The 20,560-nt window shown below is 46.7% G+C and overlaps 1 long non-coding RNA gene across 1 annotated transcript in view; it reads left to right on the top strand.

Moving 5' to 3' along the window:
* LOC125182193 (uncharacterized) overlaps positions 1-14,954 on the top strand; it is a 38,405-nt gene extending 23,451 nt beyond the window's left edge. The window contains exons 8-15 of the long non-coding RNA XR_010831628.1: positions 733-914; positions 3,571-3,791; positions 5,359-5,432; positions 5,959-6,579; positions 10,777-11,047; positions 12,871-13,035; positions 13,497-13,595; positions 14,030-14,954. This is a non-coding gene — a long non-coding RNA (uncharacterized lncRNA). The remainder of the gene's footprint in view (positions 1-732; positions 915-3,570; positions 3,792-5,358; positions 5,433-5,958; positions 6,580-10,776; positions 11,048-12,870; positions 13,036-13,496; positions 13,596-14,029) is intronic.
* Positions 14,955-20,560: the final 5,606 nt, after the last annotated feature.

Here is a 20,560-nt window from a genome sequence, read left to right as displayed (position 1 = left end):
CATACTGCCTTACAGAGAAATGCCTCCGCTAAGGAGCAGGTGATCTCTAGAACAAGAGGCAAAAGTAGGTGACCTGGAGTCTCTGGGTTTCCTGCCAGGTTCGTGGGACCTGCTGGCAGCACAGCTACCTGGGGGGACAGAGATGCAGGCAGGTGGCTGCATACCTCCTTGCTGTAATCTGTGAGCAAATAGGTTTGTTTAGGAAGGTCTAAAAGTCTGTACTGTCCTACCTGGTGCTCCCTGGGTAGTAAAACTGCATGGAAACACCTAAGGGCTTCTCATTGTGGGGAGCCTGAGGGTTGTGCATCAGATGATGCTGGTCAGAAAAGTGTCTGAGAGACCAGGATTATGCACAGGATTGGAACAGTATCTTTGTATTTTAGCACATAATTCCTCTCTGAACAGAGAAAAGCGATTAGATAAATCCATAGGTGGGGAAGGATTTGTCCTGTGGCTGAGCTCCAGGGGTACAGTGATGCAGAAAGACGCTGGTTGCTATTTGCAGTGTACTAGCTCTGCAGCACTTCCAGATCTTAAATTCCACTGCTCTGCAAAATGAAAAGAAGGTAAGCTGAAATTGGACAGCATCCTAAATATGATATGGCGGTCTCATGGGAGACTGAGTAGACATGCAGCAGGAGGATTCAGCATCACCAATGTGAACCATGTTGTTACAGATGCATGATCAGCCTTTTTGTCCATTGATTTCCTTCTTGCTCCCTGCTCTATCAGGTTTGGTGACTAGTGAGTGTGTCAGGAAGGACAGAAGCTCGGTGCAAGCTGACCTTTGGCTAGAAGGCAAAACAGCAAGGGAGCTGTGCCTCTTCCATCACGTCTGGTTTTAAGGAGCTGCTGCTGCAGGTTGCACTGAAGACTTGGAAAGAAATACTCTTACATGCACTCTTGCAATTCAGGTACCAATGCTTCCCTTGCCTCTCCCTTCCTGTGCTGCTGCTTGCCACGGAGCTAATGCAGCCATGAAGGGTTGCATTTTCTCCTCTCTGCTACCAGCTCCTTGCACAGCTCTGTGCACGGCTCCCTGCCTCCCTTTGGACACCTCGGTGAAGAGTTATAACAAATGCAATGAGAGACTTTGCATTTTTGCTTGCAGATCCCAAATTGGGATGACAGGCATACACCAGTTGTAACAATGGGTAAGCACACAAAAGCAGGGCTCTCATTTTTTTTTTTTTTTTGCTCTTGACGTAAAATGCAGAGGCTTTGCATCTTTGCACTCTGCTTTCCACCTATCACATTTTTTAGATAGCTCATGTAATGGGGGATTTGATACTTATAAAAAGTTTATGGTCTTAAATTTATGATCAAGAACAGAATAAAAGATATAGAGAAGCAGACTTCCTCTTTCACCCATTCCCTTTTTTTGGTCTCCTCAGGACTTAATCAGAGTCTGATCTCTCCCCACATTGCACCAGGATATCTCATTCTTTAACTAGAAAAATATTTATACATTATCTTGGGCAATAGAGAAGGAGAAGACGGGAGGAGGTTTGTCAAATCTTGTTGCAACTATATCGTAGGGTAATGTTATTTTGTCTTACTGTCTCATGTTCAGATTCTGCTTTTATCATTTTTAGACCTTAAACCTTAAATTGTTGTAAGATAACCAGATTACCGCACTCTGCACTTCTATGCCTGTACTTTTATTATAGTTTTAAGGTTCTGATAATGAATCACCTTAAAGAAAAGGCGAGTTGCTTTGGCTGCAGTAAGTATTTATTTCCAAGCTCAGCCAGGCTTGCATTATTTCTCGGTGCCTCTTTCATTCTGAATGTATAATGCTTAGTTTTGGGATAATTGCAACGTCTGTAGTGCTTTACCTCAAAATGCTGTTTTGGACTGTCTCCCTTGGACTACACCTTAGCATAGCTTTGGTTTGGGAGAAGCTACGTTACACAAAAAAGCCCTGCCCGGCTGCATAATGAACTGCAAGGAGGGCTGCTGCTGCTCCAGTCTCCCTGTGCCATGTACCGCTGGGCGGCCAGGCCTGGTGACTGAAAATGACCCCCCTGGGTCTGCTGTTTTTCGCTCCAGTGCCACGGCTTGACTGGAGGATGGATTCAGCGGGTGGGGAAGGAAACACTTCTAATCAGAAGCAGGAATCATCAGGCCAGCTTGCCAAAACAGACTAGGAACGGTTTATACGGCTGTTAGGAGGGCTTAGCGTAAAGCGTCTGGACATGCGAGACATCAGTACACAAACATGGTATGCCCTGAATTTTTAATTATTTTGGCCTGCAACAGCGAAAAGCATTTTAAAGGATCGGGATCCTTTGTAGTGCTGAATATCCCTGACTCCAGTTGCACTCCTCAAACCCCGCTGCGCTCGGCGCCTTCCCACGAGGTGTCTCTGGTGACGGCCCCACGCGGCCTGCCCTCCCGGCGAGCAGCCGCCACCACCCCAGGGAGGGAAATTACAAGAGCAACCTGACTCCATCAAGAACCACAAGGCATTCCTTGTATGTGAAATTACTGCAGATTCAAGATTTCTACAGAGCTCTGCTACCGCTTACTTACAGAAACGTGTTTTCACAGCTTAAATGCATTAACCCCTATCGGGCCTTAGGCTTCTATGCAGAGTTTGACGTGTCTTCAGGAGATCTTCAGGACCTGCACAGGAAACTATGTGAACTACGTAGCAACATGAAAACAAAAGGCTACTCCTGGAAATTAAAAAATAACCGAATTTAGATCAAACACTTGGAAAGTATGGCTTTTGCCCTAAAAGGTTGATCAGCGTTAGGAATTTTTTGCCGTAGGACGTTCCTTGTGTAACTATTAAAAGGCAAGATCAAAACCCAGCATCATCTTCTGAGTGCCAATGTCACGCCTGGATAAAAACAAGCTAGATCAACTCATGATATTTGCTCCCGGACATGCTGCTGAATCCCTGGCTATGCTTAGGATAGGAAGGAATTTCCTCATGTGGTGAACTGGCAAAGCCTTTGAGCTTGTCTTCTTCTTTTGCATTGCTCAATAACTGTCTTTTGGAATCTTATTTCACATTTTTTGACTTTCTGTAGCCTTGTAATCAGAGCTGATCATTAGTCTTTTCTCAGCATTGGGCCCTGTTTTGTTTCTAAAGATTTCTTCTGCTTTACTGAACAGGTATGGACTGTTGTTGTTGTTGTTATTATTATTATTATTATTATTACATTGCAAAGATACTCTAGTAATCACAAAGGTAATCTAGATTATTGCCCACCTGGAAATAAGATGCAGGGAAAGGAAGAGGGTTAAGGGAATAAATAGCTACTCAGTCAGTTACAGCCTCCTACTCCACTACCTAGAAAATCAGTGGATTGTAGGATGCTCCGATGTTCAATAGTCAAAGCATGCCTCATGTCAGGGGCAGCAGTACCCGTAAGCAGCAACCTCCCTGCTTCCATACGTGACTGGATCATTGCCGGGCCTAGTACGAGGTACACCAAAGTAATGCCTAGATCTTGCAGTTAATGACAAAATTTCTTTATTGTTCCACTGCTGTTATGTTTATGAAAACAGTCTGTATGCGTGAGGGATGCTTATGCAGACTGAATTACTCTATTTCAGGCACGTTGCTTCCAGATCTTTATGAACAGCCCCAGGGTTTGTTTCCTTTTGGTGTCCTTGTTAACCTGTGTGTAGTCGGCTGTACTCAAATCCGATGGGAGACTTTGCACTGGCCTCACAGAAAGCAGGATTTGCCTTGGGTCAAGGGGAGCCAGCACATGGATCCAGCAACAACTGCTTGATCTGGTGTTTCTCTAGTTGTTTAGTCTGCTCTGCAAAAGGTAAGTGGATACAAATATAGGCCCTAAGTTGGCATACGCCTCTCTTATGTTCAGCCCCTGTGATTAGAAAACCACCAAGACTACACATCTACATGAAGGTTGTCTTGTGAGCATGTGGGCAAGCTGAAAACTGCAGCTGAAAGAGAAGAGTAAGTCGGATCATTTCTCCAAAAGGGATATTCACTTCAGCACATTGTAGCTGTGAGCGGCGTTCGCAGTTTGATAGCTCACCCCATTAGTTAAACTGGTTCTCTCTCAGGACTACTGGGAGAGTTTTCCCAGAGAGGCCACTGCTATCCTCCCTTCCCTCTAATGCCTTGGCAGTGCTTATCTGATTTAATATCTTCCTCACTGTTCATGGGTTGTCCCCAGATCAGAGGCTGCTCGTGCAAAACGACAACCCCAACTACGTGACCAACAAAGTGCCCATTGCTGCCATCAGCTCTGCCAGCGCACAAAGCTTAAAGGGCTCCTTGTCAGGGCCCAGCCCCTCACACTGAAACCCCTTTCATTTAGGAAGTCAATAGCAAATGCTCTTTCGACTTCAGCTGTGTGGGAGCATGTGCCCTGCCTGGACAGAAAGAAAGGATTTGGTCCCACCAGGGGAGCTGGGTGCCCATCACAGATGCTCGCTGCGGTGGTGCGTGAAAGGCAGGTGGGCAGGCAGAAGCTCCTGCTCCTGCTCCTTCTACCATTATTTTATCATTGATCACCATTTATCATAATTGTGATTTCATTGTTATTGCTGTGGATCTGAGGAACACATGCTGACCACGCTTCCTATTTGCACCTGACAGAGAGGGAGGGTCTCAAAATATGCCTGAGGGTTTTTGAGATGACAAGCCTCGGAAAGATAACAAAATTAGCACGTGCAACTCCCCTTGGTTTTCTTTGTGCTTGCTGACAAGGTTAGCAGTAACCCTTCTTTGTGAGAGCTTATTTTGTCTCCTCTACCAATGCATCCAGACTGGCAAGCTTTAAGTCTGATTTATTATAATTTATCTTGTTTTTCTTATGGAAAGGGTGGTGAAATTAGAGGCAAATCAGCTGAAACCATCACAAATTATAAAAGGCTGAATACGAAAGGAAATTAAATAACAACAACAGGACCCCATTTTTTTTTTTTCTTCACTAAATTGAGGCATAACCTGAAGACTGTCCCTGGTCAACTTGTATTTAATATGTCCCCCTCTAACTTGAGCTGGAGGTGGTTTATGCAGCTCTGTTGGGAAGTGAACGGCGAGGCCCAAGCCCCATGAAACTGCAGTGATTAGACTGAGTGTGGTCTGTGAAGTGGCTGCTGGTGGCGGAGCCAAGCTGGCTGTCCTCAGACGAGTTCCTCTTGAGTTACGGTAACTCAAGCAATTCTGACTTTCTCTTACATGCCAGCCCTTAGCTATTCCTGGAATTGAATTCTAGGCTAGTAGCATGTGTTTTAACAGAAAAACATCAATTTGATATCCAATTTTCTCGTTCTCGTAAAGAAATGTTAATTTTTCTAATTTCTGCTGATTTTTCCCAAACGCTCCCTTCTTCTCCCACATGTTCTGCCTTGTGACGGAGGCAGTTTATGATGAAAGAAAGTAGGACGGGTTCATGGGAAAAGCTAGACATGGTCCGGATGCTTCAGAGGATCATCTTGTAAGTAGTTTGTTTTTATTGCCTCGTGGTACAAATGTGAGTTCCAATCCTTGCTAATCTGCTTGACTCAGATTTGGGAATGGTGTGCAATGATATTAATGGGCTATCCCTAGGGTCAAAGAGTGAGAATACCCATTACTTGTATTTGAAAATCTCAGTTATGTCTCACCAAAACATCCTAATTTTCTCAGGAATTTCTGTGCAGTCAGCACAAAACGATTGTGCAATGGGCACAGTGACTCCCGCAACTATTGTTTACACTCTGCCGGCTAATCCTTTCTGTGAGTCAGGCAGTGCCTACTGGGTTGGGCATTGGGCTGGGATTAGAAGCTCATGCTGATGCATACGGCTGTGCTGCCTGGGGGCCTCAGCAGGATTACGGCCACATTGTGCTAGGCAGCATGCAAGCCTAGAGCTTGGAGCATCTTGTTGGAGCACATTCACTCTAATTCCGGATTTGACCCCATTTTTCCTTCTGGCCCTTGAGTAAGACATGTAATCCTGTTCTGTTTCCATATCTTTTCAGGGAAGTGAAAACTCATTTCCTACCCTCAGTCAATGCCTGCAACCACCTGCTTTTGGAAGAGAATGCCAGGATGATGTCACTCAAAGGCCACAGCGAAGTACTGCAGAGCAAGTGGGAATCTGTGTTTCCTGTTTCCTTTGCACAAGTGCCTCTGCTATTCAGTGAAATAGCTTTTGCAATGGGAATTTGTGCCCTCTCCACCAGTGCTGCTACACCCAAACAATAAGCAAGCAGAAAGGCACAGCCACTCTCAAATTTGTGGCACGGAGTTGCTTACCAAGCAAGGGACGCAGCAAGTGGCTCTAGGCTTTTCCTTCTGCCCTGCTCACACTGCATGTGGCTCCAAGACTAGTTTAGGGTCCATGTGAGGTAGCAAGTAGGCTTTTCCCCTCCTTGTCCTTTATGCTCTAGGTGTTCCCACTGCTGTTGTTCCTGTTTCATGCAAAAGGATGCTTGCTGGGCCCGGGGACACTATAGCCTGTTTGAACTCCATCTCCGCACACATCTGTATCTGCTGTTAATGCCAAGCCTCACCTGCACCTACTGCTCCTGCCCTACGATACTGCTCAAGTGTGAACCTTGACAGGGATAAGCTGTCTTTCCAAGTATTTTTACAGAATGGTAAGTTTGACTGAATTTTACCACCCCATAGAAATATTTTTCTGTCTGTCCCGGGCACTACGCTGAAGTAGCTATACTGGTAGCTGGGAAAAACCAGGGCTGACCAACGTACAGATGAGCCCTTTGTGGGCTGCCTGCTGCCTGATTTCCCTTATTACCTGGGAAGTACTACTCAGTGGGGCTTTTCTGCGAGATGCTCCTGAAGAGCAAAGATGTCTGAGGTGTGACACTGACATGTGTGGAGATATTGGTGTGCTTGTATACTGATGGCAAATGGAGTAGAGCTTACTTTCAGTTTAAAATCTCATAATTTTAATGCTGCATCCCACGTTCCTCAAAGACAGTAGCAAGGGTGGTGCTTGCTGAGGAGCTAATGGGCAGCTTCGGCTTTATCTCCCTGTTTTCTGAGCCCAGAGTCCCTCTCCATAAGCTGATAACAATGTGCTGGCGTCATCTCTGCCATCACAGGCTGGGGCTAGCACACACAGGCCTGAAGCCTGCTTTGTGAACTTCTTTGTCCCGTGAGAGATTTTAGACTGAAACTCTTGCTTGGTCTGTACCTTCTTATTTGAGGCTGACCAGTCTGAATCACTTCTGATAAACTCTAAGCAGGAGTCCCAAACGTAGCTAAGTTCCTATCAGTTTAATTAAAGTAGATCACTGGATAGAGAAGCACTGTGAAATGCTCCCACAGAGGAGAAGGCTGTGCTGGGAGTGCTCCCCTGAGGAACCGTCAAGGAAGATGCACAGGTCCACGTCTGTTATTGTGGGGCACTAAAGAGCCTTACTCAAAACTCAGACCTCACCCCACACCAAGGAATAGTTGAGATAGGAATGACTGTGGAGTAATCACCTCCACAGTACTGTGAGAGTAGCTAAGAAGAAACAGAGGACCCACCATAAGATGGTGGAAGGCTAGATCTGTAGGAAACTGGGCTTTGTTAATTTTCTTATACAAGAGACATGCTGTTTGATGTGGCCAAAGTTTTTAGATACTACCTTATGCTATTGCAGACACAAGGTCAGTCTGTCTGTAAAAATGTTAACTTACACTAAGTTATATTTGAAGACTTTCTTTACCTACTGCATTCTAGCTTTGTCCTGCAGTAGGTTTTGAAGATGCAGCACCATGTGGAAGAGGCTGGATATGAGAAGCTAGAAAGAGACATGGGGAGAAGAAAGTGTTTAGGGTAGGCATGGAGATGACTTCATGCTTTGCTGACTCTGGTGAGTTACTGGTGCTGTCCACAGTGGTGCACACTATACCAGGTCACGTTTGGGGGACTTAAATTCATTTGAGAGGCTGTTCTATAGCTTTCATTGTGTCTTCTCTCAAATTAGTGTTTGTAGAAGTTAACCACAGATTACAATAAATTAGTGCATTGCTCCCATGGGATGTGGACTTCAGGGTTTAAGCAGTGCTCTGTGGCTAACAAGAGCCAACAAGTTACACCTGAGTCATTCCCCTGGGTGAAACATGCCCTGCTCCAGTCACAACAGGAGCAAGCTGAGTATCCTCCCAGGAGGTGCCAAATGTCGACATGAGGGCAGTCATCTTCCATTGTGATTAACCAAGCAGAGCTTGCAGTGGAAGAGCCACCGAGGCGATTGATCTTATGTTTATCCTGGCAGTGATACCAGGCTGCCGACGAGATTAGAAGAACTACACTTAATGTAGACTTTTGGTAGTGGGGGAAGATTTATGTTCTTAGCATAAGCTGCTTAGGAAAAGCTTCTTTTACTTAGCATTTATCATTCGCTATTGACATTTTATTACATCGATAGCCATTGCAAAAAAACATTTTAAAGTCCCTGCCTATTTCACACATAGGCATATTCCCTTTGAAGCCGTATTTTGAGAGAACAAGACTGGCAACAAGCTGAGTTAGACCTGCTTAGTTATATCGAAGCCAACTTAACATAGTTCCTTTTTAGGCCAATGAAACAGGGTCTGATGTGCTTCCCAAGTCACTGTGTTTTCTTCTGCTGACACCGATGTGTCCAGCTGATGGTCACCTCAGATTTGCGGACCTTACTCAAGAAGCTTGTGGTGAGATGAACAGGATCTCTGGCTTGAACAAGAAATGACACATTTGAGCCAGTAGGGTGAAATGTGCTGTGTTTCCTCTATCATGACTTTGGACCCCTTTTCTTTTTCTTTTTATTTTTTTTTTCCAAATGAGCAGTATTGAAAGCCAGACACATTTCTTGTAGGTGAAATGGCCTTTTTGAGTTTTCACAGGCTCTTTGTACATACCAAAGGATAACGCAGTGCACGTGCATCATCACCTAACGGTGCCTGTAATGTGCACTATGCAGAAGAGAACCGGGCTGTTGTACAATGAAATCCTACAATAACCTTATTCACAAAGAGCAATTAAGAGCAGCAGTTAACCTATATTTTCTACCCTAACTTTAAGTGTCAACACACACCCAGGACTGCAAATACTAGTTGGAAATGCATCGCGCTGTCCAGAGGCATAATTACAGAAAGCTTGTAGTTGTCTTTATCACAAAGTTTTAATTAGCAGGACACATTAAATAACCAGCTGATACAGATCTTAATGAATCATTTATAGGCCTACATCTAGGATAATTATACGTGGCTGGTCACACAAAATCACTCACATACGCCTGGGCTTATGTGAAATGCAATATGCATCTTCCTTGTGTGAAGCAGGGGTGAAAGACGGGGACAGGACGGAACTGGGGCGACAGCCTACCTTCACCAAGCAGCTTGCGCGTGGACTGTTGGCAGCAAAATGAGAATAGCTGGCTTCAAAAGAAATCCACCCTGGGGGAAGGCAGGGACTCTGGGCTGCTGAACGGTCGGCTGGTTTGGTTTGTGGGTGTTTAAACGGAGGTGGCTGTCATAGGTGGGCACTTCACGTGATCCCGCTCAGGAGCAAGGTGAGGGCAGATGTATGCCAGGACTGGGGCTGTGGTGTCTGGGGTGAGATGGGGCCCTGGTGTGGGCCAGGCCAGGTGCACAAGCACGGCCTAGACATGCCCCTTTTCTCTCCACATGAATAAATGGATGAGCTGTGCGTGCGCCTCTTCCTCCCTTTGCACAGAAGGCGCATTTGGCTGTGGGCAGACTGCTCTGGTCGCCTGGCCGTGGTGACAAGATGCTGCAACCTGTCCTTAGAAGAAGTCTGCCAGGCTCCGGGATGGCGCGTCAGGCCAGTCCCCTTTCTTTCATCGGGTCCCATTACGCTGGGCTCCCCGTGGCTCTCGCTTCCCACCTTCACTCCCTGCTGCTGGCCCATACGCTGGGGGGTCTCAGCCGCAGGTCCTTTAGTTCAGCTTGTGTAATTGTGAGCTGTCGCTTTCATCGAGTAATACTTCAGTGCCTGGTTGCGTGGGGTACTTAATGTGCAAAAAGACATAATGACCTCCTACATCAGATGGATGTGTTTGCCCATGATCTTTCCTGCAGTGTCTTATTTGGCTTGCCCTGCTCAGCTGGAGCCCCAGAAGGAGCAGAGCCTATGTTTGTCTGATTGTAAGTCAAAAGCTAGGGATAAGCAAACCATTGTGCATGTGTATTTGGAAAGAGTAGGAGAAAAGTATTACCGACACAGGCAATATTGTAATCAAAAGTCCTTCAGAAGCGGCGTTGAATAATTTTCTCAATTATCCACAGAGTCTGCTGTTAACAGGTTTCCCTGGTTGCCCCGCACCAAACTCTGCTGATCCCTGCAAAGCTTCTTTCCCTTTATGTACAGAGCTTTGCTTAAAATTACTGGGCTTTTTGGAGTTAATATGTTAATCTTCTGATGTGCCGCAGCAGGCGTCTGGAACAGATCTTACCAGACTGTTTACGCTGTGCTTCCTCCCAGGGTGGTTTGAGGCAAGGGAGCACTTGTGGCAAGAGCTGATGTGGTGCAGAGTTTGACAGCATCTGTCCACACCTAGCTTTTGCTTTTGTCGGGGAGGGAGGAGCGGAGGCTCTCAGTACAGCTTCTCAGCTTCTTTCCATCAGGAGACTGCCACACAGCAGGGCACGAGCCTCTGCTTCATTTCCAGGACGGCAGAGGTGTCCTTTGCTGCCTTTTCTTAGAAGGAAAGGAGAATCCTGGTGGAAGAGGTTTACTTTCTCACCCTGAGGCAGAAAATGGTCAGGATGTGGTCCAGCCCTGAGCCCAAAGGCACTTTCTCCAGTTTCTCCCAACTCTCTCCACTTTCACCCAACAGGGCAGCTGCTGGGAATGCTCTCAGGACCACGCTTGCCAGCATCCTGCGTGCTAAAGCTGACAGCCTGCCTGTACTGACGGCTGTAATAACTTCACACGTTGTGCTTGTTGCTGTTTTCATCCTCCCAGGCCCCTGGGAGGTAAGGAGGTGATTTTCTGGGGGAGAAACTGTGACATGATGTGATGAAGCCACACAGGGAGCCCGCGGCAGAGCAGCACAACTGTCGGACAGTCCTCGCTCCTTGGCAGCTCTGCCTGATGCTTGTGCATAGGTAGGAAATGGGGACATGGTTAGGAAATGGTCTGTGAGTGGCTATGAGGAGTAGGAAAGATCCAGGGAAGGGATCTTCAGTGTCTGCTCCTGACAGTGAAACAGGGCTGCGGGAACACTCTTAGTGTGCTGGGTGGTGGCAGAAGGGCTCCTGCCCTGTGTCTTCAGTGGAGCAGATTTTTCCCAGTTCTCTTGTTAGACTCCCAGTCTTGGTTTTCTAGCCACTGCCAGCACTGTCTGGGCGCAGGGCCATGTTTACTCTGGCTCTACAGCCAGAAATATGGTGAGCTCTGGTTCGTGCTAGCGTGTGGTTCAGCCGAATGCATCAACATGCGTCAGCAGGAGTCACCAGCTACATAACGCTGAGACTTGGTGGGGAAACTGGGGGGCATTTAGGACAACACCGAAGAGAGCAGCACAGACTGGCAGACAGACGCTTACTCAGAACATTTTTAATTTTCAAATCACTTTATCAGAAGGCCGCTTGCTATTGTAAAGCATCTCTTTCACAGTGCCGTGGTTTGATTTCCAAACTGTATCGGGAGTGCAGTTTATTTTTCAAGAGCCAATGTACGACTTACAGGCTCAACCACACATCTTCCATTAATTATCTCTTGGCCACGTTAGCTCTGCAATGATAGCACCACTAATATGTCACAAGCTCATTTTCTGTCATTAAAATCAGCAGATACGACCCTGATCCTTGCTGGGAGCACATCTTCTCAGCAAGAAGATGCTGTTTTATCGCAGGCGCTCTTCAAAGCAGAGTGCCATTTAAATGCCAGATTGTGCTGGAGCAGAGCCCTGCTCCCGCTTTCTCAGACCTCCTGGAGCAGGGCAGAGCTAGGTGCCTGCAATAGCCCCCACGTCAGTGCCCAGCCTGGACTCAGCTTGTCTTTACCAGCCTCCTTCTCCTCCTCTTGGTCTGACAAAGAAATGATCTGAGTTTCAAAATGCTGACACATAGGTACTGCCGGTAGTTATTAAAGCATCAGTTGCATATTTCTGGAATGCAAATAATTTGGCTGTTGTTGCTTAAATTTCTTGACTCCTTGTTGTATATACTTAAAACACCTTGGGAGGAAGCACCCTGGATGCCACGTCCATCATTTTGGGCTGCATGGTGAGGCACCTTCTTCCTGGAAGAGGATGTCCTCCACTCCTGCAATCATGGGCTGGGGTCAGAGTGTTGAACCAGGGGTTGCTGCTGCTGTTCTAGTTTGGAAATTTTTCCAACTTCTGATGCCCCTGTTCTCTCTCCCATCCTGCCATATACGCTTTGGGGACCAAAAGGCATCTCTTCCCAGGCTATGTCTAGTGCCGAACTCTGCGCATTGAAACCTAGCAATCCACTCACCGCTGGCTTAGGCAGCAGCTTGCTCCACCAGCCAATTCAGTTCGTATCGGAGAAGAAAAATAACAAAAAATGCTCCATTTGGGATGCCCCCATAACATGTGTAATGTTGCCATTTTAAAAAGAAAGGACGGAAAAATCCAGCCGCTGGTATTGGCCGTATCCTTCTCTTACAAGTCGAGACGGGTGGTGCTGGTGCACAGACGCGTGCCAGGGGAGGCAGCTGAACCAAAATCTTGTAGAGAAGATTGTACCTGTGTGTGCTTCTCCTGGCAGAAACCAGCTGCAGAAGGTGACCCATGACTCAGGTGGGGCCTGGGCTCCTGCTAGGATACTGTGGTAATGCAGGAAGGATCTGGTGTGAATTTGCTTCTGGGCCTATCAATGGGTTTATTTTATTTTAACTGTTAGCCTTGTAAGATCAGAGATAGGACTGGGTTCCAGTGGCAGCAATCTCGTTTCTGTTGCAGGGTTATAGATGTGTTTGGGACCTTGGCATGTGTCTGCATGGCCCAGGGGCTCTGAAGCATCGCTCTGAGTTGCTGCCACGGCCAGGATGATCCATGTCCATGCACTCAGGCAGAGCTACAGACACAGAAAACCAACCTCTTGGACTGACAGAACTGCATACAAAGGTGGGCCAAAAGCTTCCGTCTCAAGGCCATCAGGAAAATTCATTACACTTTCCTTCCGCAGCGTGCTATGGAGCCTTTCCTAGCAGGGCTCTGGGCCGTGCTGCCACGGGACAAGGGGCTGATTTCTCACCTGCTGCCGTGGCACCAGCAAGGCAGGAAGGTGAGCCCAGGTGAGCAAAGACTGATACTTATTGAGCAAACTAGCACGGATGAAGAAATAGTTCTTTGGCAGGAACGTTTAAAAGCAACATATATTAAAGGTTATTATGTAGTGAAATACTACAGTGGTGGGGACCGTGTACGCTCACAACAGGCTGCGTCCTGTGAACCTCACAAGACAGCCAAGATTTCAGGAGTAAGAGGGAACTGTTTTTAAGCTGATTTCTAATAAAGCCAGGCTTACACAGCCATGATATCTGTCTCTCTCTGCCTGCTTACTGCCTCCCTCTTCTCCTCAACAGCTTTTGTCTTCATTAGGGTCAAAGACAGCGATGATCCCTCAAGGTCTGCAAACACCAGCGGCAGAGCTGTGGAGAGACCCGGGGAGCAGCTCCCCACAGGTAGGTGGACATCAGCCATGCAGCTCCTGGCTCTGCTAGGGCCGTGGCCGTGACCAGCCTCCCTTGGGCTGCTCTGCCTCATGGCTTATGCAAGCTCCCGGGGAGAAGGATTCATCCTTTTCCCATGGGAATGACCTCTGCTCTTCTCTGCTTCCTCGTGGTGCCAAGACTCGTCCTCAAAGTCTACAATGTGGGTTTGTTTCACGGGTGACTTCTAGGCTTACTTAAGGGTCTGTTTTAAGCCAGGAGAAATATTGGTGGAGCCTGGCGCTGATGTGCTATCGCCCAGCTCTCGTGCTCTCAGGAAGCTGGTTATCAGACAGAATTTTAATGGCTCTTATGTGCTGTATGAAAGGCTAGCGGTATCAGAGGGAATTCTTAAACAGACTTGTTCTGAGCTTTACGTGATCCTTCTTTTTTTTGCCTTGCTGCAGAAATGTACGCCCATGCTGCACGCCGCAGAGCAGCGCAGCTGACAGATGCCCTGGGGATGTGGTGGTGGTGGAGGAAGCTGCCTCAGCTGCTGGCTCAGCCCAAGGGGTGGGTTTGTGTCCTCTGCTTGGTGCCATAACCTGGCTTGAGGGTTCCTGAAAAGGGCCACACGTTGCTCTACCCCTTGTCCTCCTGGCTGGAGCCATCTCTGGGGTTGCAGCTCAGCACACGGCTTAGAGGCTGAGTGCAGGGAAAGGGAGAGAAGGGAGATCAATAAATCTCAATAAGGGGATAAGTGAGACAGTGGCTTAAGGGGAAGATCCAGAGAGCTCGTAGTTATCATTAGGAGGGACAAGCAGTGACGTCTTATTGGCATATCTCATTAGAAAGTGCTGGGAGCTACTGGACTGGACAGTTGCTTCAAATGCCAGCGACCTCGGGGGAGCTGGATGTAAATGTTGTAATTGATATAAGGATGGAGGCTGCTGCACTACTAAGTGACATTTCAGATATTGTGGGAACAGGTGATGTGAAACGTCCTCGGCGAGCTCTGTTTCCCTCCACTTTTTTGACTCCTGTCAGAGGTGTGTGTTCAAGCTTTTCTCTGGGCAGATGGCTTCTGCAAATAGAACCGGCTTTGAAATACAAAGTTTTGCCGAATTCATTATACGCCTTCTGACTTCAAAGCTTTGCACTTTCCTCTTTAGTTTCAAATACAGTTGTGTGGCTGCTTTCAGGCTTGTTACGTCAGAGATGGATGTCATGGTGCATGTCACCAGCCGAGTGCAGCAGCCCTGGGAGCGTCACCAGGGCTGGCCCTCACCTCCACCCACACCTGGCCAGGAGCCACACGGTCCTGCACTTACCTGGCTCCTGGGGGCTCTCCTTGGCAGGGACTTGTCTGGTTTGTCCCATTCCTGAGCCAGGGGACGGCCGTGTTAACCTGTCCCACCACCCCGGCCCTGCTAGGCCGTGGGACAGGCTGGGGTTGGCCTTCACCTCCGAGGCTGCTCTGCCCAGCCAGGCAGCAGTCCTCCTCATTGATGTCTTCGCAATGAAAAGCTTCTTTTCTGAGAGTGAGGAGCTTTATGAACTCATCTTTACATCACTTATTTCAAATTCACCTGGAGCATGGTGGTATTTCTACCTGCACCTCAGCAAGTGGATGGCAGCAGTCAGAAGTTCCTGCGAGCATAAAGCTCTCTTCATTACTTTACTTTGCCTTGTGCGCTTCACTTTGACTAAAGTTGTGTATTTTGGATTTTGCATCTCATTTTTGCTTTTGAGGATGGGTTGGAGCTGTTCTAAGGAATGTCATTTGGAGAGCTTACTCTTTGTATCTGTTTGCTACACAGAGAAGTGACATTTTTTTGGCCAAAAGTGTTCTTGGAAAGAAAATGTCACTTTGTGAAACCTAAATGTCAGTTTAGTCGAATTGTTCATATGAAAAAAAAAAGAGAGAGAGAAAAACAAGTGCCCAAACTTCAAAGCAGCTGAAGCACTCCTTTCAACATCTTCCGATTTGCCACAACTTTATTTCAAAACCCTTCAGGTTCATTTTGGATGTTTTTAAAGGCTCGAAGCCAAAATGTTGCAACCAAACAAAATGCTTGCTCCATTCTCTAACTATTTTTCCTTTTTTTTTTTTGTTTTTTTTTTTGTTTTAATAGAACTGGCATCAAACAGAAAATCTATTTTTCACCCTGCTCTGCTTGTCTACAGCATCTGGATAAGTTGGAGACAGTATTTGCTAAACTGAAAAGTATTTTGGGAGAAAAAGTTCTTCGTTTGTACCTTGGCTCTCAGCAGCTGGATCCTTTATGGATGCTCTAAACCAGCAGTGCATTACGATTTTCAGCATTCCTCCATATACTCTTGCACTGAGAAGCTTTTGTGGGATTTTTGTCTTATCAGCAGTACGTTATAAAAATGTCAACTATTTCCAAGCCTTTAAAGTTCCATTGAAGGGACTCTTCTTAATTTCAGTCCTGGAGTCGATTTATGTGTGGTTTGATCATCTGTTCCTCCTTCCATACAGATGCTATCAACGTGGGCAGCAGAACAGCCCTGTCACAGGAGATTAATGGCAGAATGTGGCGTTGCTTGTGGAAGCAAAGTAACTAAAGATGAACAGTGATGTTGTACCATATGAATAAACTCTGAAATCAGAATATTTTTTCTAAATGTTTCAGCATCCTAAGTACAAAGTAATAACCCTGTCAGGGACAATACTCGCTGCTCTCTCATCTGGATGTGATGGGAATTAGCTGCAGGTGTGCCAGTGGTGGGAAGCCAGCAGGCAGTTGCGTGAAAGAAAAAAGCACACAAGTCCCTTGGTCGCAGCGTGGGGGTAGAAACCTAATCCTGCTTAGAAAACCAGAGCTGCTTTGAGTATAGCGTTTGGTTTGGTTTCCTCTTGAGAAAGATAATGGAAAAAAAAGAGAAACATATATATTTGTATATCAGACAAAACATGCTGTAGATTTTGGTGGAAGATGGAGGCCAGGTTGGATGGGGCTTTGGCCAACTTGATCTAGTAGGTGGCATCCCTGCCTATGGCGGGGGGGTGAAGTTGGATGATCTTTAAGGTCCCCTCCAACCTGAGCTGTTCAATGACTCTGTGATGATTCCGTGATTGTACAGAGAACAGCCTGTGAAATCCAGAACTAGAGCAGGCAGGTATCGAATGGTGGATGGTGAGGAAACACTTGCTGAGCACTTCCTACCTTAGTACAAAATCAAGGAGGGGTAGAACTTGAGCGAAGGATGAGACTTAACGATATTCCTGTTCAACTCGCCAAAACAGAAATAATCCCAAGGCATTACCGGGGTGGGGAAGGTTACTTAGCTGTTTTTCAAATTTGTTGAACTGTTAGCTTACAGATTTCCATGTGCATTCATTTTCAGAGGGGCTAGCCAAAAGATGCTTGATGCTGAGGAAATTGTGGAAATCTAGCTCTTCTTAGCTGCCTCAAGGAGAGTGCTCAGAGTGTTCAGTTTTTGGAAATGCCAGGTCAAGGCCCTTGCATAGTAAGACAGATCAATAATTACACTGTTTATACTGTCTGCTCACAAACATGTTGAGCCCCAGCTATCTTTGAAGCAATCCCCCTCCGAAGCACGTCGCTGCCCAGTGGCATGTGTCACTGAGCATATTTCAGAGTTCTTCAGAAGCAGCCAACATCGGACACTGCCAGAAATCAGATATTCAATTAAACGCTCTCATGCTTCAAGCCAATGTGGCCAAGGTACCTCTTTATGAAAAAATTGCTGGTGTGGGAACAGCCAGGATTACGTGATTATGGAGACTATGGAGAGTGGATTTCTTCATCAGAAACACAGGCACTCACACAGGTGTGACTGCAGGATCTGAGCAGTGCAGCCGTGAAGCTTGGTGCCTGTGTGGTGCTCTCCATTTGCACTCCTCTCTTCCATCTTCAGCCATGATCTAGCCTGATGCTGGAAAATAACTAGAAAGACAAAAAGTGCTTGTACCAAGTTTACAGCTTTGCAAGAAGCAGCTGCACTCAGGCTGTGGCTTTGCAGGTTGCTTTTGACAAACAACGCGGGTTCTTGTCTTCGCTGTTTCTCATCTCTCCTCCCAGGCTAGCTATGTCCACCTGCAGCACTGTCACTGGCACCGCAGCTCGTGTGGTTTGTTCTCCAACATGTAACTATAGCTCTTTTCACCATTCCTTTACATGATGGCTGCTTCGCACAGTCTGGGCCACATAAACAAAACCCAGGCATCTGCATCTTGCTGATATGGGTGTTTTGAAACCCCTTCCAAATACTTCAGCTTGTGACTGCAGCAAAGGTTTTATAGGAGCAAGAACGTGTGTATTGGGCTTTCTTCCAGAAGCTGTGAGAGGGGCACATTATGTGCTGGTGGATTATTTTACTAACTGAATAAATGTCATCTCTTTTACAAACAAGAACCTTGGACTATGGCAAGAGAAGTATTTCACTTTATAAATGAGTTCTGCACATCCTGAGCGGGAACTGAGTGCCTTTGCTGTGCAGAGATGTTCAGATAGGTGCAGACAAAGCACCCCAGTATTTTTAATATGGCAGACTTTAACTGCCCAATACTGTGCATGTTTTTTTTCCCTTTGAAGGAACTGGCTTTTTAAAGCAGCAGTTGAGATCAAGGGGAATATGTGAATACCTAGACTTGAGGGGGAAAAGAAATCTTTACAAAATCTCGGGTGGTTTTGGGCCCCACAAATGAAAATTTGAATCCCTGACTTCTATACCCCTCCCTCCCCTCCTCCTGTTGGTTTGGAGGGTGATTGGGCTGTTCCTGTTCTGTATGAGGCGATGGCTTATTGCAGTAAGAAGCCTGGTCTAGATATCTAGCCTTTCCATCTGCTGGTACGTCACTGGGGTATTTTTCCTTTGCAGAGTGTGAATGTATTGGGAAGGTGTCTTTAAGAAAGGCGCATTGAGGCTTCAAATTTAGTGTACAAGGAAGGAAGGTTTCACGTTAAAATGAAGTCTTCCGTTTCCAATTAGGAGATAATCTAAACGCTGTGCTCTGACACTCTGGAAAAGTCTCCTGGAAGTGGGTGAAGCACCCCTATTGCATGCCTTTGTTATAAAAATGCACAGGTTGTGGCATGGTAAGAAAGAAATCAACGCGTTTTGGTTTGAGTGTGGTAAGCGTGTTTTGCTTTCGTGGGCAGCTCTTCTAATGATTTAATCGGCATTGCTGGGTGATGACCAGGGTGTCAAGCAGGAGCTGGAAACAGGCAGTTTCTCAACCACTAAGTGGCAAGTGGCTTTGGGCTGGCTTTTAGTACAGGGGGGATTAAGCTGGTTCCTTCTGAAGCTGTCCTAGAAAAAGTTTAAATTATTTCCTAGGTTTGCCTGGTAGCCAGACTGCAGGAGATGTTAGTCTGAGTTTGCACGGAGGTAGGTTTGGGACTTCTCTTTCCTGTTGTCAGCAAACAGGACAGTATTTTTCTTCCCAGACAGTTTTTAATTTTTAAAGCTGATGAGTGCCTCATTTTGACAGAGTGTTAAACATTTACATGCACTGGTAGGGCGCCTCCTTCGTATCAAACTCAGATGTCTAATCTGCAAAAATAACCCCCAAAACAAACTGAAAACAATTCTCTTCATATGCAAAAAGCATGGCCAAAAAACCTTTCTTACTTCTGTGATCAAAGCAGGAAATCTGTAGTTTGGTTTGTGCGATGGGGTTAGGTTTTCTTCCTCCCTGTAACATAGCTTCAGTCAGCTGTCAGCCAAGAGATATGTGTGGATTGTTCATCCCGCTGTGGATTTGTGGGAACACACACTAGGAGACCAGATCAACATTGTCATAGTGCCTTTATTTATCTCACACTGTGTTTATGTGGACTCCAGCCATTATTCCTTTCTTCTCCAGCATCCAGAGGCTATAATGGATTGTTTTATACATAATCACGATAATACTTAGCTGTTGTATTGCATTTGTAAGGCATTTTATAGAGAAGGTCAATATAATTAGCACCATGTTGCAGCTGGAAAACAAAAGCAAAGAGACTTGAAGTGCTTTGCCCACATCCATGAGTCTCACAGCAGCGATGGGGCTCAGAAGAGGAGAAGCCCAGAGCAAGGCCCTGGCTGCCATGTCTTGGCTCTGGCGCTCTTTTCCAAGAGGATAGGGCTGCGCAGGGTCCTGTGGCTGTGTCCCCCACAGACATGAGGTGCTGTTGCACCCCAGGCCCCCACCACGGCTGGCACTTTGTCTACACAAGAGCACATGAAGGACACAGCGCATGTTAGTTCCCCCAGAAACCTCCCAGACCAATTGCTTTGGTTGCCACAAGAGCCACCGGCGGTGGACACAAAAGGCACAGGTCTCCCATCACTGAGACTTGTCTGGAGCCTCTCAGGTGTCTGGGATGCCTGCTCTGGCAGCTTGTTTCACCACTGAATCATCACCTCTTTGCCTCTTTGGCCAGTGCTTCCTCTGGTGGCCCAAGGAACCATGTCCCATCCTTCCCCATCTCTCTCTGCAAGCCCAAAGGGGTTTGAGAACACGGTGCAGCTGCCCTGGACTTCCCCCAGCCTGCCTGCAGCTCCATCACGAGGTGTGAGAAGACAGCTTCTTCCTAACGCTGAACCAAAAGTATGATTTGACCATGGGTCAAGGCCCCTAGCTGCTGCACTTGGCAGGTAAGAGATTTTTGCATATTCTCAGTCTGTGCAGAGCACATCTGGGTGACTAAAACTCCATTAAAAAAAAAAACAAAAAAACCACAAAATTAGTCTTTAATGGATGCGTAGATGTTTAGGCCCTAATCTGGGCCCCACCTTGAGCTGCTTGCAGTGGAAGCTTCACAGCTGCTTATGGTTAATTTCCTGCCTGCCAGCCCTGCCCAGAGGGGACAGGAGCCCAGTATGAGTGTGTCCTTTGGCCTTCCCTTCCACAGCCTTGTACGTGATAAAACCACATGTGTGCAGGCCAGTCCATTGCAGACCCTACCTCGAGTGCTTGGAGTTGTTGTTCTTCCCCCCGATGTTGACCCCTTTGCAGATGGCAT

Source organism: Anser cygnoides, chromosome 1 (genome assembly GCF_040182565.1).
Source record: "Anser cygnoides isolate HZ-2024a breed goose chromosome 1, Taihu_goose_T2T_genome, whole genome shotgun sequence".
In the NCBI taxonomy this organism is placed as follows: domain Eukaryota; kingdom Metazoa; phylum Chordata; class Aves; order Anseriformes; family Anatidae; genus Anser; species Anser cygnoides.
The sequence above is the reverse complement of the archived record's forward strand: the minus strand, read 5'-3'. Positions and strand labels throughout refer to the sequence as shown.